The 17324-nt window shown below is 40.5% G+C and overlaps 1 pseudogene; it reads left to right on the top strand.

The window, feature by feature from the left end:
- Window positions 1-50: 50 nt before the first annotated feature.
- LOC113260715 (nascent polypeptide-associated complex subunit alpha-like) lies at window positions 51-17107 on the top strand (annotated as a pseudogene).
- The last annotated feature ends 217 nt before the right edge of the window (window positions 17108-17324 follow it).

The raw sequence follows: 17324 nt of genomic DNA, 5'->3' as shown, positions 1-17324 counted from the left end.
GGAGCCACTGAACGTGCAGTTGGAAGTTGCAGGTGGTGACTGAATTAGCAATGTCCGGGAAGTCGAAATGCAAGCCGGGAAGGGAAAGCCAAGTCATGTAAGTCCAGAAATGTCAGTTTTTTATAAATGGAAAACATTGTATACCTCTGAAAATAAGGTTTGCCTGAGGTTGAAGACAGAGATTGTCTACAAGTATTTACGAGATCCGTTGCCCCCAGGTCCCCTTCCTCCTTCCATTTTAATCTTGATTCTGGGTCTCCTTACCTGGCAGAAGACTAGAGAATTATTCTGTGGAGACTCTGAGGCGGTGGAAATTTGGGTTCCTGCCTCTCCAGAACAGCTTCTCCGGAGCCCTTGCGCCCCGCTCAGCCTCCCGCTCTGTTCCTGACCCCACAGCTGCTGCTGCCTGGGTCCGAATGCTCTACTGTCAGCTGCAGGAGGCTGCCCTCCAGCCCAGCAGGGCCTGGTGCAGGTGTGGGGACGGTCAGGGTCAGGGTCACCGCCAGCTGGGGCTGGCAGTGGCAAGTATGTTTGGTGGGTGACACCACAGAATCTCTTGCCTACTCCTCATTCAGGAACCAGCACCAAAGTGCAATCACTTGGTGGTGAGGGGGGGGGCGGGGAGAGGGGAGCTGGGGGGTGTGTGTGGCAATTTTAGGTTGTACCTTATTTTCTAATTTATTCTTTTATTATTGACTATGATTTTATTTTTCCTTGGGAATTGTGAAAAAATGTGAAATCTGAGATAAAGATGGGTTTCTCCAGGCACATACCACTGCGCTTTTTCAACTCCCTGTGGTGTCGCCCATCTATTGACGTTAAACCAGTGTTTCTCAAGGAGTGTGTTATTAGCATCTTGGGTGGGACATTTCTTTATTATAGAGGCTTCCTGTCTCTGCTTCTACCTGAAAAATGCCTGTGGTGCTCCCAGGAATAATGAGAACTCAAAAAACTCCCCAAACATTTCCAGATATCTCTTCCATCAGGTGGTATCCTCACTGGATGAAAACCCGATTCTCGATGATTATTTGGCTTGAGGCTTTGGGGATCTCACAGGTAGTTTGAATTAGGGTTGACTTTCTCACAAGGACTAACTGATATCTCCAAATTCTCGGTGCTTTTTTCCCCGTGATCTGCTCAGAGCTAAAGGTTGAGACAGTACCCCAAACCAGGGGGTAGGGTCTTGCTTTCTGGTTTGCCCCTATGTTAGGGTGTAACCATTTGGAATCCCATCTTCATCTGGACCATCACTTGTTAGGACTCACACTTGGGCCAACTCTGGACCTTATATTCTGTCCTCTATAACCACCGAGGCTGTAAAAACGAAAACTCTAGGGCATCTGTTTGGGCAAAAGACCTGAGCACACAGGCTGTACTGTGTGCTCTTCTGACCTCTCCTCCTGGCCTGAGAATTGATTTCTTGTTGTTTTGTCTTTTATCCAACATTTATGTCCTTTTCAGAAGCTGGAGTGGTCTAGCACTCTCACTTATTGTATTGAAATCTTTGAAAGGAATCAGTAGTTACAAATTTCATGGCTTGATTAGGAAAAAAGTATTATAAAAATAAGTACGTTTTTTGGCAAAGGCGAAACCATGGGATTCAGGAATAGCACTGATTGTGTGGTCTAATGAAAGCTTAGTGAATGCGAGCCAGACAGATTTGGGTCCGAATCCCTGCTGTACCACTTACAGTCTGTGTGGCCCGGGGGTAAGTTATTAAATATCTTTAAACCTCAGTTTCTTCCTCTATGAAATGGGGAAAAAATAGCATCTTTCAAGGCGGTAGAGAGGATTAAAGAGATTGTATATTTTCAGCCCTGTCCCTTCTGCTCAACTTCATCTGTGAGGATTTTCAAATCTTATTCGCATTACTTTTTAAAAAATTCTTGTCCTTCTTTTGTCTTAGCAGTGGACCTCTCAGTGAGAGCTGGACACAGCTAGATGCCAGATGAAGTTTTAATTAAATGTGTAGAAGCTCAGTTAGGGAGCAAATTAAAGTATATCCTCAGAGACAGAACTTAAAATCTCTTAAAAGAAGCCCTCATTGTAAGTGAACAGACCATTTCCCATACCCCAAATACCCAACAGATTTCCTCAGATGTGTACCATCGGGGATGCCATTAGCTGTGAGAAAATGGACCGTGTCCTGAAAATACTACCACAGATAATGCCACCAGGACTCTCTTCTGTGTTCATTAAAACCTGGAAGAAATAGACAAATCCAGTTAATTCTTATATGACCAGGGTACAGGGAGTTCAGAACTCCAGAACAGAAATCACACTTGTGATGATCAGAAATGGGCAACTGTTGGAAGGAGGTGAGTAGACAGATAAGCTCTTGGTTACGGTTGGTTTTGTAATAAGCTATTGAGAACAGATAAGAAAACTTCCAGTGCAGGCACAGAATAGGTGAGTTTAACTTCTATGAATTATCTCAGAGAGAGAGAAGGAGAGAGAGAGAGTGAGAGAAGAAGGAGGAGGAGGAAGAGAAGGAGGAAGAGGAGAGAGAGAAAGAAATAGAACATTGTAATGATTCTGCTTGCTATTCCATCAAAGACCATGTACCTTCAATGAGAATGAAAAGAAAGACGAATCTCTTGTTGGTCCTGGGGGCCCTGGTTATATGATCATCGTCCAGTGCTGAAAATGATTCTTATTTTGCAGATAGACGTTATTCATACAGAGTGGCTTTACATGCAAGTCAGGAACTTCATCTGGTGTGGAACTGATGAAGCAGCAGTCTGGGAATGTGAGAGCGACTTGGGGGCCTTGGATTGGGAGAGAAAGAATGTCTACCTTCATTTGAGTGATTGTCAAGGGTAATTTTTTTACACGTGATTTTTGCCAGATCATCTTGACTGACTTTAGAATCTAATCCGGTCGAGTGTAACTCTGTTGTGATTGGAATTTATATCCTCTACACGATAATCAATAGGTTATGTTAACCCTTGGATTAGTAAAAGTGAACATGTTTTTATATACACTAGAAACTATAAAAAAACTAGTGTTTTTATATACACTAGAAACTATAAAAAATTAAACATAATTTGGATGAAATAAGCCAACAGCTGAAGCAGTCTTTCCTCAAAATCATGTGAAAACCCTCTTTTCTTCCCAAATCTCATTTTAGGTGTGAGGGTGTTTATAATATTTAAAAAAAATTAGCGATAGCCCCAAACAGGTAAATGTTGATGCTTATAATTTTAGTAGGTTAGGGGTAATGTTCCAAAGCGTGTGAAATCTCACAAGAAGAGATTCAGAGTCAGAATCTTTCAGGACTAAGTAAACACTGTCCAGAAGGCAGACCAGGGAATTTTCTACTTTCTATAACCCAACCAATAAATAATGCATAGGCTTGGTGAGCATGCAGTGGCAGGAAAAGGAGTTGAATCATTCTGTAGGCTATTTTATCCAGGTTGTGCTAGATTGGATACTCTGGCCATAGAGAATTATCCTTCTAGGAGGTCCTGATTGAAGGTAATGAGCACCTTAGCACAAAATCCTAACAGAAACAGTGCAGACTATTGGTTATGGACTAGATGCCAAAAGTTCTATGGCAATTTGATGTTTGAAAGAGTGCATTTCATATCATTATAAAAGTTGCCACTAACCATCTGTTTCAGCATCATGGCATCATGCTGTTGGTCAGCACTGGAAAAATGAACAACTTGTTGTTTTTGATGAACACCATTTAGGTTTATCTGAGCATATGAAACACTAATGGTAATTTAATTCAACATTTATTGTGTGTCTAGAATGTGAACAGCATGGTAGGAGGCAGTAGGAAAGAGTTTGGGAAGACAGAATTCCTTTTCTCCAGGTGTTGGCGGGCCAGCACAAGAGACAAAGAATGTGCATAGATTGCTCCTGTGGCAACAGGGTTAATTGTTTTAGGCATGTTTTGCACGTCTACTCTATGCCGGCACTATGCTTAAAGCTGCAAATACAGACATAAGAAACACAGTCCTTGCTCTCAAGGAGGTGACCATAAGGTTGCAGGGCGGCCTCAGGAAGAGACAGGGCTATGGAAAGTCACAATATACTGTTCTACCTGCTGTAATAGAGAAAACCCAAGGGTATGATGGGTCACAAGAGAAGATGATCCAATACCATCCTTCTTTAGGGGCATCAAAAAAGGCTACCCAAAGACAACTGGCCTGAGTTCTTTAAGATTGAGCATTTATTCACTGTTCCATTTGGTACATTAGGATTGACTCCTACCCTCTTCTGAGCACTGCTCTGGGCCTATGGGATCTATAGCAACAACACAACTGAGATCCCTGGCTTCATGGAGCATATATTCTAGTGGGGAGAAAGAGAGAATAAGTGAGTAGATAAATAAGATAAATCAGCTGCTAAACTTGCTTTGAAACGTTAGGTATGTGGGAACAAAAACGATAAATATATTTTAATGACAAATCATCTTAATAATCAGAAAATGCCAGATACCTAAATACTAATATTTTCATTGTTTTGCTGGATTACAAACAAATCTCCTAAATACAGCAATAATCTCTTCATAGTTGCATAACCTAACTAATTGAACGATAGCCAATTAAGAAAGGGGTAAGATAGGAGAAGGATATACCAGAAAGAAAAACACTAATAGAGAAAAATATCACATTGGCGAGTCATAGACATGGGAGAGGATGATGTCTTCATGGATCTGTAAACATATTTAGCGTGGCCAGGGGATAGTGCAGGGGATGATGCAGCAAGAGGTCAGACGGGAAAAATGAGTAGTGACCAGACCAGAAAGCCCTGTCTGCCAGACTGAGGAACTTGGACTTTATTGTCAAGGGAGATTTTTCATCATGTCATCCAGATGTTGAAATGTTTATATTAGAAAGATGAATTTGGCAGCAGAGTGGAGACTGGTTAGCAGAGGGCATAGTTGGAGATGGGGGTTAATTACATGGCGACTGCAAGTGTCCAGGGGAGAAATGATGTGGGTCTGAGCTAAGGCAGAGTCAGTGTTGATGGACATGACCTAATTAAGGAAGGCAGAATCCTTAGGGTCTAGTCATTGGTAGGGTATGGTGGCTTTGTCAGATGCTCCAGTAAGAGTGGTGTTATTCCCCAAGATGGAGACCTTAGGGGGGACATGTTTAAATAGGCAAATAATGAGTTTGGTCTTAAACCTAGGGCGTTTGAGATATGTAAGGGACAATTAAGTGGGTATGTTCAGGAGGCAGCTGAATCTATGAGTTTAGGGCTCAGCAGAGTGGTTGGCGCTGGGGAATCACTGAATCGGGGACTGTCTGGGTGACTGAAGAAGCTTTAGCCTTTCAACTGAAGACAGAACAACTTGTTCAATGAAAACGGAGCTAAGAAGTGGGATGGTTCATTTCATGTGTCAACTAGAATGAGATTAAAGGTTCCCGGATAGCTGGTCAGACATTGTTTCTGGGTGTGTCTGTGGGAGTGTCTCTAGGACAGATTAACATTTAGTTAGTAGACTGAGTAAAGAAGACTGCCTTCACTAATGTGGGTTGGGGGGTGGGGAGGGCATCATCCAACCCACTGAGGACCTGCCTAGAACAAAAAGGCAGAAGAAAGTCGAATTCACTCTCTTTTTGCTAGAGCTGAGACATCTACCTTTTGCTCTTGGACATCGGCACCTCTGGTTCTCAGGTTTTTGGACTCAGACTGGGACTTATACCATCGATTGGCCTGATTCTCAGGCCTTTAGACTCAGGCTGGATTATACCACTGGCTTTCCTGGTGCCTCATCTTGCAGAGGGCAGACTGTAGAACTTCTCAGCTTCCGTCACCATGTGAGCCGATTCCTATAATAAATCTTCTCCTATCTATAGCTATAGCTCTATCTCCTGTTGGTTCCGTTTCCCTGGAGAACCCTAATACAGGATGTATGGCTGTGTTGTTTGTATCATAGATGCAGATGTGTTTGTGGGCTCAGAAAGCTAGAAGCAGCTAACAGAATTCCATGCTTGTGGGTTCTGTTTTCTCTCTGAAGTAGGAAGAAAGGCCAGTTACCAAGTAAAGATGATTATTATCATCTTTTTTTTTACATTATATTACTTTTTTATTTACATTATATTTACTTTTATATTTTTATTTATATTATATTTACATTATATTTATATATAAAAATATACATTATATATATTTATATGTATAAATATACATTATATATTTATATTTACATTATATTTACTTTGATATTTACTTTACTTTTATATTTATATTTATTTACATTATATACACTTTTATATTTACATTATATTTACATTATATTACTTGGAGTGCAAGGAGAGGAGGAAAAATATGAAAGACCAAAAAAGAGATAGAAATCATTTTGACTAATGCACAGGACAAGGTTTTGCAGAGGAGGTGGACTGGGTCCTAATGTGCATGAGATGGAGGAAAAAGGGGAAGGAGGAGTAAGTTCCAGAAAGGGGACTAGAATGAGAAGAAGAAAGAAACCCAAGAGTGAAGGTCATTTCAAGGTCACTAACTCACAAAACCGAGAGTGTTGTGTAGATAGCAGGAAATTATACAGATATAACAATTACAAAATGTTTATTTATGCGTTTCTATCTTGGCACAAAGATGGGTCCTCAATAAATATGTGTTAAATGAATGAAAGCAACTTCATTTGCTGTACAGCAAATTAGAAAATTAAAAGGAGCATCCAAGGACAACGAATAGATACTAATTTCCTTATTTCTTAAAATAGCAAAATATCATTATATTTCACTTCCATCGATGTAGGTGTTCTAGTCACTATTGCTACATAACTATCCCCAAATAGTGGGTTAAAACAGCAGCCTTTTGAAAGGTAAATGTCACAGATTCTGTAGGCAGGGAATTCAGGCATGGCCCAGCTGGCTAATTCTTCTGCTTCTGGTGACTTTGAGATGACTTAGTGGTCCTCAGTCAGCAGTTGGGTTAGTTGGGTCCACTATGCTAAACACCCTATAATGCACAGGACAACCCCCACCCACTCTTCCTCACAAAGGATTGTTCAGCCCAAAATGTCGATAGTGCTGATGTTGAGAAATTCTGCAGTAGATCCAGGGGCCCAAGAGAAATGGGCAGCGGCTGTAAGGCCTTCTGAAGCCATGCAGAGTCACTTCTCCCCCATCATACTGCTTCCAGGAGGTTCACAAAGCCAGTCTAGGGAAAGGGACTGGACTCTACCTGTTGATGGGGGGTTGGCAAGGTCACATCGTGCTAGAGCATGTGGACATATAATTTTGGAAAGTACAATTTACTCTAAAAGAGATGGAAGCATAAAACAGATATGGGGAGGGCAGCATTTAATGCTAGAAAAGGTGGGGTCCAGGATATATATATAATGCAGATGGGGAATGAAATGGACCCAATGTGCTTTATAGAACAAGTGTGCTTCCATTAGGAAAGCCAAGAGGGAAAACTGCTTCTCCCCCATCTCTGGTACAATTGACAAGCAACAAATCAGTGACAGGTGGGCCTATCAGGAAGAATTGGGCTTCCCCTCCTGCTGGTTCCTTGGGACATGCTGTCCTAGGGTCTTTACTGATGATGAGGTCACTGAGCTTAGGCCACCAGTATTTTCACCGGAGACTCATTTTCTGAGCTCTTGATACCTATGGAGGTGATGGAGAACAGTTCTTTGGCTTATGTTCATTCTTGTGTTGCCCTGCCTTTAAGGCCAGGTCTCCTGTGAGGCCAAACATCCAAGCCTCCGCTCTGCCTTCCGTTGACATGAGTTCTCTCCCAAGAGACTCCTTGGGCCTCTGCATAAAATCACCAATGAGTCAAATTTGATTTGCAGTTGTATTTTGCTTATTAAAACAAGTATTTATAATGAATCTTTAAAAGACATTTAAACAAGTTGTCAATATCTAAAAATCAGAAATTTCACATAAAATAAACTTTCTTGCTTCTTTTGAAAGCCTGGAAGATCTAGCTATATGGGATCCACATTCCTGACAGCAACAGTTGTCAGAATCAGATAGCATCTGTCTTGGGAGATACTTTGTGGTCGAAAAAGTCTGTGAAGTACAAGGTGGCATATTAAACTCCCTGGCAAGCCCTGAATCATGCTGATAATGAGGCTAATGCTAATAATCACTGTGTAATTTTGTTTAATGCAGCATTTCCAATGAGGAAGAAAACTTCCTTTTTTTAAAAAAATAGACTTTGAGACATGTAGAAGCAAAATGTAAGCAGGCCCTCATGACAGCCTTTGACTTGCAAGAAAATGCCTGAATCTGGGATCTTTGGTACATGATATATGTGAAATATATATATATATATGTAATATTAATAATTATATATTATATGTGTGTGTATGTGTGTGTGTGTGTGTATATATATATATATTTATTTGCAAAAATGGGTGAAACAATTTTCCTGTTTGTGTTCATGCCTTTGTTCAGGCACCTTTCTTAGTGACTTTGGCCTCACTCCAGTGATGTGTTTGGCTAATAGGGGAATAACAAATATGACACATGCATAGATTTAAAATTCCTGTGTATTAGGTCTTGTCCTCATTTGCTGGGCTTAGAATTCTTAGACCACTATTTGAATATGTGAGCTAGGGGTGCCTGGGTGGCACAGTCGTTAAGCATCTGCCTTCAGCTCAGGGCGTGATCCCAGCATTCTGGGATTGAGCCCCACATCAGGCTCCTCCGCTAGGAGCCTGCTTCTTCCTCTCCCACTCCCCCTGCTTGTGTTCCCTCTCTCGCTGGCTGTCTCTCTGTCAAATAAATAAATAAAATCTTTAAAAAAAAATGAATATGTGAGCTAGCCTGCTGGAGGGGCCAGGTGGTGGAGAACTGAGGTGTCCCAGCCTACAACCCAGGCCAACTGGCAGACTTGTGAATGGGCTCTCTGGGACCAGCCAGCCTACAGACAATTTTCCAACTATAAGTAAATACATGAACCCAGCTGACATGGCTTGGAACAGCTAACTGTTCCGAGCTGAGGCCTGCCCAAATTGCCAACGCACAGAATCATGAGCAAAGAAGTGGTTGCCATTTTATGTTACTGAATTTTGGGATTGAACAGTGATGGAAGACAGACAGCTATCACTCTCTGAAACTGTGTATGATGATTTGCTTAGTCACTGCCCTCCCTTCTAGGATTTAGCCTTGCGAAGGCAGGAACTTTGTCTTGTTTACACTGTGGTTGGCAAGCTTAGAACAGTCTGGAAGCCACCCACAGAAACCCTCAGGAAATATGTTGAATGGATGAAAATCTCCTGAAAATCTTTCATGGAGCAACCTCATCTGCTCCTCCTCGTTCCTGGAGAAATGGAAGAGAAGGAGGTATTGTCAGGAGAGATGGGGGGATTATAAATCCAGGTGATCTGGAGTCAACAACGCTTGACATTTTTTTAAGAGTGGAAAATTTCAGTCTGCACGAAAGTAGAGACTGGTTTGATACGCTCCTCCTGAAATTGAATTCCTTCCTCAACAATTATAAATTTATGACCGATATTGTGTCATTTATTCTGAGTGAAAACGTTTCTGAACTCTCTCAGCATGGCCACCCCAATAGATAGAAGAAGGTGTGTGTGTCTGTTTTTAACTCAGTTGATACTTGGTCTATTAGAGAGAAAAATGACTTCAAGGTCTTTTAATTTTTTCCTAAATACAATATTACAAATGAAGCAGCCACGCTTACTCATAAAACTCCAATCCTATCAAAATCTTGGCATACTGCTTCAAAGACTGCTCTGCATTAACTGCACATTATGAACTCAGTCCAGAAGTCTGAATAAAGAGAAAACTCCCATTTGGATGGGAAAAAAAAAAAAAAGCAATTAAATTTAACTGGTAAAGAGGAAGAAATGAAAGAAAATGCAAGATTAAGACCAAGATTATTTTTTTATGTGAAATCATCAACGCAGGTGAAATGTTTCAGAGGAAAGATCAAAGTCCCGATATTTTGTGAGGAAGCCAAAGGAATGTACCATATGTGCTCTGTGGGTCCACGCATATGGAGCCCTGAGTGTCTATCCTCTTGACTGAACAGACACTTTTAATGTAATCGGTTCAAGGTCTGAATCAAGTTTAATTTCAGAAGACCACTAGTTGAGCGTCAGCCATTTATTATTCAAAACTATTTTACTCTCCAATGAAGTTACCTCTGCAGAAAATGTTGCTTCCATTTTTTTTTTTTTAATAGTCTTTTTTCATCTTACAAGATTGCCTGAGAATCTTAGGATCAAAACCTGTGAGACTGTAGGGGCGCCTGGGTGGCACAGCGGTTAAGCGTCTGCCTTCAGCTCAGGGCGTGATCCTGGCATTACGGGATCGAGTCCCACATCAGGCTCTTCCGCTATGAGCCTGCTTCTTCCTCTCCCACTCCCCCTGCTTGTGTTCCCTCTCTCGCTGGCTGTCTCTCTCTGTCAAATAAATAAATAAATAAATCTTAAAAAAAGAAAAAAACAAACCTGTGAGACTGTAAAAAGCCGTATTATTCCTGTCTCAACTTTTACCATTAAAAATAAGACAAGCAAAACAGTTGAAACAAAACTTGTGCGTAAAAAATAGGTAATGGTATTATGCACCTGCATGAAGACCTTAATTATTGTATTTTTGAAATGATGCATATGGTCAAATATCAAATGTTACAAAGGATATATAGTAAAATGTAGCCCTATATTCTAGCCTTGCTCACCTATCCCACAGTGCTTTCTCCAAGAGTCAACAATCTGAGTTGTTTCTTGTACCTTTGTAGAGATAGGCAATGCACACACAAGCATTAGGCAGGTGCCTCTGTTTTATTTCTCCTATTTGGATGATTACATGATATAAAGACTCTCAAACACCCTGTTTTCTTTTCCCACTGTATCCAGCTTATGTTGTCAATCATTCTATGTTACAACGACTGGTGCTTCCTCATTGTTTTCAATGTTGCATAGAATTCCATTATATGATGTATTATAATTTATTTTATCATTTTCCTATTGATGAATATTTAAGTTTTTTTTATTTTTTAGCTGCCATGGAAATGCCACAATAGTCTACTATACTGTCTTTAGGCACATGTGTAAGTATATCTGTAGGATAAAAGCACTCCAACAGAATGGCTGAGATAAACACATTTTAAATTTTAATACATATTGACAAATTTTATAGAGATTATATAAAAGTTATACCACCAATAATAATGTATCATATGCTTATTTCTCCAGACCCTTGCCCACTCAGTGTCACAGCATTTTGCCGATATGATAGGTAAGAAATGTATCTTATTGTAGTTTTCATTTGCAATTCTCTTATTTTTCAGTGACTATCTTTTCATAAGAATAAAAATATTTATATTTTCTTTCTGAGAATTGCCTATTCATGACCTTTATCTGTGTTCATAGGATTCTTTTTTCTTCTTTTAATATATTTTTTAAATTTTATTTAATTGAGATAGAGAGAGAGGGGAAAAGAGAGAGCATGAGTGGGGGTGGGGGAGGGGCAGAGGGAGAAGCAGACTCTCCACTGAGCAGGGAGCCCAATGCCGGGCTCAATCCCAGGACCCTGGGATCACGACCTGAGCCAAAGGCAGATGCTTAGCCAACTGAGATACCAAGGTGCCCCTTTTTCTTAGTAATAATTTATAATAAATCAATAACATTTGTAGTAGCCATTATATATATTTATATAATTAGAGACATTAACCTTTACGTGAATACTGCCAATATTTTTTTGCAGTTTCCTATTTGTCAGTTGACGTTGATCATGTTGTGGTGGAATTTTTTTATATCATTAATTTATTTTATAAGCAACCTATTCTACCTTTGAAGTTCCCTGAGAGTCAACACTATAAAGAATATATCATATTTCTTATGAGAATTTTTATTTAATCCAAATTGGTAAAAACTGTTAGGAGCCATGCATGTGGGCATGCTTTCTAGGTGAAACCCCAGAAGATTCTAGCAGCAACCAGTGGACCGTGATCACGCTCAAGTGGAATCTGACCACGAAAGAGTTGATCTCTGAGAAGGTTCTATCCACATTTTACATGATAAAGAACATAGCCCTTAAGATAGAGAAAATGAGTCTCCATTTAAAAATATTTTCTGTGGGGACACCTGGTGGCTCAGGCAGTTGAGTGTTGGACTCTTGGTTTCAGCTCAGGTCATGAGCTCAGGGTCCTGAGATCGAGCCCTGCATTGGGTGCACACTCAGTGGGGAGTCTGCTGGAGATTCTCTCTCCCTCACCCTCTGCTTCTCCCCCTTCTCACGGGTGTTCTTTCTCTCTCTAAAATAAACAAGTAAAATCTTTTAAAAAATTTACAGTGAAAACCAGAGATTAATTTGGGGAAACATTCACTTCCATGCTCAGTAAAGTGTAGGAGTACATGATTTCTGTGAAATAAGAGACCGATGACAAGATGAAAGTCCCAGTGTTGCACGAGTAGGGATATACCTGAGAGGTAGGCGGAAATGAAAGATAACCGGATGAGATAGAGAGGAGTGAAAACAATGTTAAGATAAAATTATGAAGGTAAAATTGCCGTTGGAAGACTAATCGGTACTGTCGAAAAATCATTAGGTGAAAGAGAACACAAATATTTCGGAAAGGACAGAAATACAATAAAAATGAGCAAAAGGAAAATGCAAAGAGAGGAGGTGAAGCAGAGAGCCGCTGATTGGGATGAAGACACTAGAGGACATGGAATTAACAAAGATGAGGACATCCTAGCCCTCAGATTTCTTCCGTGCAAGCAGCTAAAGAAACTAACTCTGGGTCATTTAACCAGAGAGAATTGACGTACAAATAGCTGTTAGCTCACAGTCTCTGCAAGGAAGTACCAGAATCAGCCTTGGAGTCGTGGTAACCAGGAAGGAGGCAGGGCGGGCGGTAGGCAGAGAGGTTGCAGCCTGGACCGCAGAAGGACTGAGTGTGGGATCCGGGTGTCCCGCTTCCTACTGCTCCTGGTGCTTGGATGTAGTTGCTCCCACTGCTGCCGCCCAGCTTCTTCCCACGAGTGACCTTTGTTTCGAAGTCCGTCGTGGTGCATCTGAGTGGGGAAGTGTAGATTATGTTCCTATATCCCAGACCCTGGGAAGGCGGTGAATGTGCGGTGTCTGCCATTTTCCCTTTCCGTAGAGGTGAGAGGGCTTTTCCAAACACAACCGGAGAATCTTCAAACATTAAAAAAAAAAAAAAAGCTTAAGAGTGTGGGCTGGATTTAGAAACCTGGTTCTAATGAATAGAATACACTAAAAGCGATGGGATAGCCCTTCAGAGATTAGGTTACAAAACACTGACTGCCTGCTTGTTGGACTCTCTCTGGCCCTTGTCACTTGCTCAGTTAGTGACATAAGCTGCCGTTGAGCTGCCCCCTCCCAAGGAATGCAAGGCATCTCAGGCCAATTGCTAGGGAGGAGCTCAGTCCCTCTGTTCAACATCTACTGGGAAAATGAAATCCCGCCAACAACCACCTGTGAGTGAGCTTGGAGGCAGATCCTTTTCCAGTTGAACCTTGAGATGAGTTCCATCCCAGCTGACACCTTGACAGCATACTGGAAGAGACTCTGAGCCAGAGCCACCCAGCTGAGCTGTGCCCGGATTCCTGACCCACAGAAATGGTGAGATAGTATATGTTGTTTAAATCTGCTGGGTTGTGTAGAATTTGTTTCGAAGCAACAGAAAACCAATTAAAAAAAAAACACCTAACTACTTCTTAATGATTCTTAGGTCAAGAGTTAGCCAAAACGAAAACTATTGATTCCTGGGGGGGGGCGGGAGACAATGAAAGAAAAATCACACATCAAAATATATAGGTGAGCTTTTACTTCTGACCTCAATGGTAGAATTTGTGGTTGAGCGGTGTATCAGTAAGAACAACAAAAGCTGGTTGCATTGAAAAAACAGATTCTTTTTGAAGACTTCAGAGATTGCAGAAGCTGCTTGGAAGTAAGGGGCCAAGCTCCTGGAGACAGGCCAACTTATTGACTTGGATTTCTGCCAAGGTTGGGAACTGAGGGGCTAATATCCCAGACGAAGGAAGAAGATGGAAACTGGTAGATAAACTCTTTCCCTTTCCTTGCCCTCGCCTACCCCAGAAAGACCCTACGGAGGTGCAGTTTACAGAGCTCCCCAGGGCTGGCTCTTAGGCACTGAGCAAGCCCACTTGCAGACAGCCACACTCCTGCGGACTCTCCTGACAGCCCTGCCTCACCCCCTTGTGCCTCATTCCTGCTCCCCAGAATGCTAATTCCTAGTAAAGTAATAACTCATAAGACCTCTGCCTGAGGCTTTGCTCAGTATTGAAACCAGATTCAAAATAAATGAATGGAAACTAAAACATTTTTAAGACACCAACAACAGCTAATTAGGAAACATCATGGGAAAAGCACCCCATAAGTTTTATTAGGTTGTGTTTTCTTTATCAGTTAAAAATATTTTCTAATTGCCATTGTGATTTCTCCTTCAGAACCATAAATTAATATATGTGAAGGGCTAAAAATGTACACCGTAAGCACGATATAAGAGCTAGCTTTTATTATTGAAGAGCATAAAAGTAACACATCCTCCTATATTTACATATATATAAACATACACTATTACAAATAAAACTCACAATACATAGTACAAACAAAATAGTAACAACAGCTAGCATTTACAGAGTGTCCTAGATGTCTCTGTATGACACTACCATGTACATTTATCCACACTTTACAAATGAGGAAACTGAGGCACAGTAATTTGTCCAGTTGCTTTCCAGTTGGGAAGTGACAGAGCCTAAATTTGAACATAGGCGAATTTCTTCTCTAAAGAGCTTTTGAATTCTGGTCCAGTTTAGATAATGAGAGGCATAATAAAGACTTTGTCTTTTCAAACCCTATTAAAATATAATAAAAAATAAGTAAACCCATATGATACTGGAAAGCCAGTGGGGGTGCTGATGTCATAATAAAACAGGAAATTCTGGAATGTAGAAAGCAATTGGTAATAGATTGATAGTTAGTGCTAACAGAGCTGAAAAACCTACAACCTTACTACACTGTAACCTGAGCTCCAAAAAATTAGCGGGAATGGGAGAAAGCATGGACTGTGCTGGCGTGCCAGATACTGAAAAGGCAACAGGTGGAAAAGAGCTCTCTTGTCCCCAACTCCACTCCTAGAGAGAAGCTGCCTCTGGAATTAATTCCCAGGATGCTGCTGTAATGTGGGAGTTCTGGGGATGGGCTGTTGATGCAAAGCTTGTAAGCATCCCAAGAGCCAAGATGCAAGGTGCCTTAGGAGCCCATGTCTCCAAGGCCCTCTGAGGGATCTGGCGATCTCATATCCACACACCTGGAGAGCCAGGCTAGCTCTGTGTCTGTGGGTCTGTGTGTCCTCGGGCCTCCCTTCTCCATGCTTCCCTGTCTCCCTTCCTCCAGGCCTCACCCCTCCCCACACTCCATTCAGCACCAAATGCTGTGTTGAATGGAAAACATAAACTAAACAAAGATCATTCCAAACCAAATTAGGCAATAGAATGAGCTAAATAATTATTATAATTACATTATATTATATATATTTTTTATATAAACATTACATATATGTCACATTAAAAGATATAAAATTTTACAAATAAAATATAAGCCTATATTATATAGATATAATAATAAATAAGCTTAATAATTATTAGCATGTTCAGAGGGTTTCAATATAAAGCTAAATGAATATGAATCCAACAGACTTATTGGGGGATTTTCAGAGCTATCTTAAAAATCAGTATATCAAGTCGAGAAGAATTGTCAGCATATTCATAACTTTGTACCAAACAAAATAAGAATATGAAGACTTTTCAAGCCCTTATGAAAAAATTACAAAATTAGGCTTGGCGACATAATTACAAAGAGACAGAGCAAAAAAATATTTGCTACATATGTAGCATTAGGGATTAGTATCCCAACCTATACTAAGTACCTTATAAGACATTTATAAGAAAACTCAAAATTAAAAAAATATTCAAAAGATATAAAGGGGGAAAAATGAACAATAAACAGATAGAAAGTAACACAACCTCACTGGTTATCAGGAATGTGCAAATAAATACCAGAAGACTAGTTATGTGCTCTCTCTGTCCACACTATAATTTCAAATATTCAAAAGATGGATTATATCCTGTTCTTTTGGAGGTGAAGGAAAACAGGTGGAAGATAAATTAATAAACCAGTCTTCAATGTATTTGGGCAGCATCTATCAAAATTTAAACTATGCTATCTATCTTTTATTTTAGATTTCTACTTCTAGAGACTTTCTGTATGGAAACACTCAAACAAAATGTATTAGTAGAAACATCCTATAAAAAACAATGGACAACCTAAATTATTAAATAAATTAAAGTACATTCAAAATACGAACAACCCTACTGCTTTAAAAAGAATTCTATCCAAGGTATTTTGGAAAGAGACATTTAATGTAATTTTAGATCTCCTTTTAGAAAGCCATTTGGCAACGGTATCAAAAGTTATCTCCATACACCTTCATACTCTTCCTGCTGCCATCTTGGGTCAGTAGTCCTCTCCCAACACTGTCCCTGCCACAGAGCAGCAATCGCCACGGCCCTGGACTGAGACAGGGTCAGACAGAGCCTGGCATTGGTGACTCAGTATCAGAGCTGGAGGAACAGGATTCCACACAGGCAAGCACATAGCAAACCCAGCTGGCACCAGCCCCTGAAATGGATGAACCAGGCAGGAAAAATAAAGCAAAGAAAGTCAGAATGAAAAGAAGTCAATGGAAGGTCATGTCCAAACTGAGTCCTCCACAGGTTACAGAAGTTATTAGAGTCACCATCCAGAAATCTTAGAATGTTCCCTTTGTCATCGTAAGGCCATATGTCTACAAGAGCCCAGCTTTAGACACACATGATTTTGGGGGAAGAAGCCAAGGTCAGGGGCCTATCTCAGCAAGCATAGCTAGCAGCTGCTGAGAAATTCAAAGTTCAAGGTGAACCTGTCCAGAACATTCAAAAAAAAAGAGAGACTCCAACTGTATCAGAGAGTGAAGAGAAGGAAGTTAAGGAAACAGATGTGGACATTTGGACCATAGGACTGATCACGTCAGAAGCAAACATGTCAAGCGCAAAGGCGGCTAAGCCCTGAAGAACAACAGTAATGGCATTGTAGCTGCTATTACGGAATTAACAAAGTAACCAACCGAAAATAAGGACTCTTATTTACTTTGGTGCTTCAAAAGAGTGACTGTCGTTTGGTTTTACACTTGTGCTGTTTCCATCATTAATATAAGTGCGGCTTCTATTTCACTCTGCTTGGTCTATTGGTTCTCATGTAGCGATTCCGCTTTAGGAAATCATCAGAAAACACAAAAATTTCTGTATTTATGCTTATACAAATATTCTTGAAATATAA

Source organism: Ursus arctos, unplaced genomic scaffold, assembly GCF_023065955.2.
Source record: "Ursus arctos isolate Adak ecotype North America unplaced genomic scaffold, UrsArc2.0 scaffold_15, whole genome shotgun sequence".
Classification (NCBI taxonomy): domain Eukaryota; kingdom Metazoa; phylum Chordata; class Mammalia; order Carnivora; family Ursidae; genus Ursus; species Ursus arctos.
Note: the sequence above shows the minus strand (reverse complement) of the source record. Positions and strands in the feature narration are given on the sequence as shown.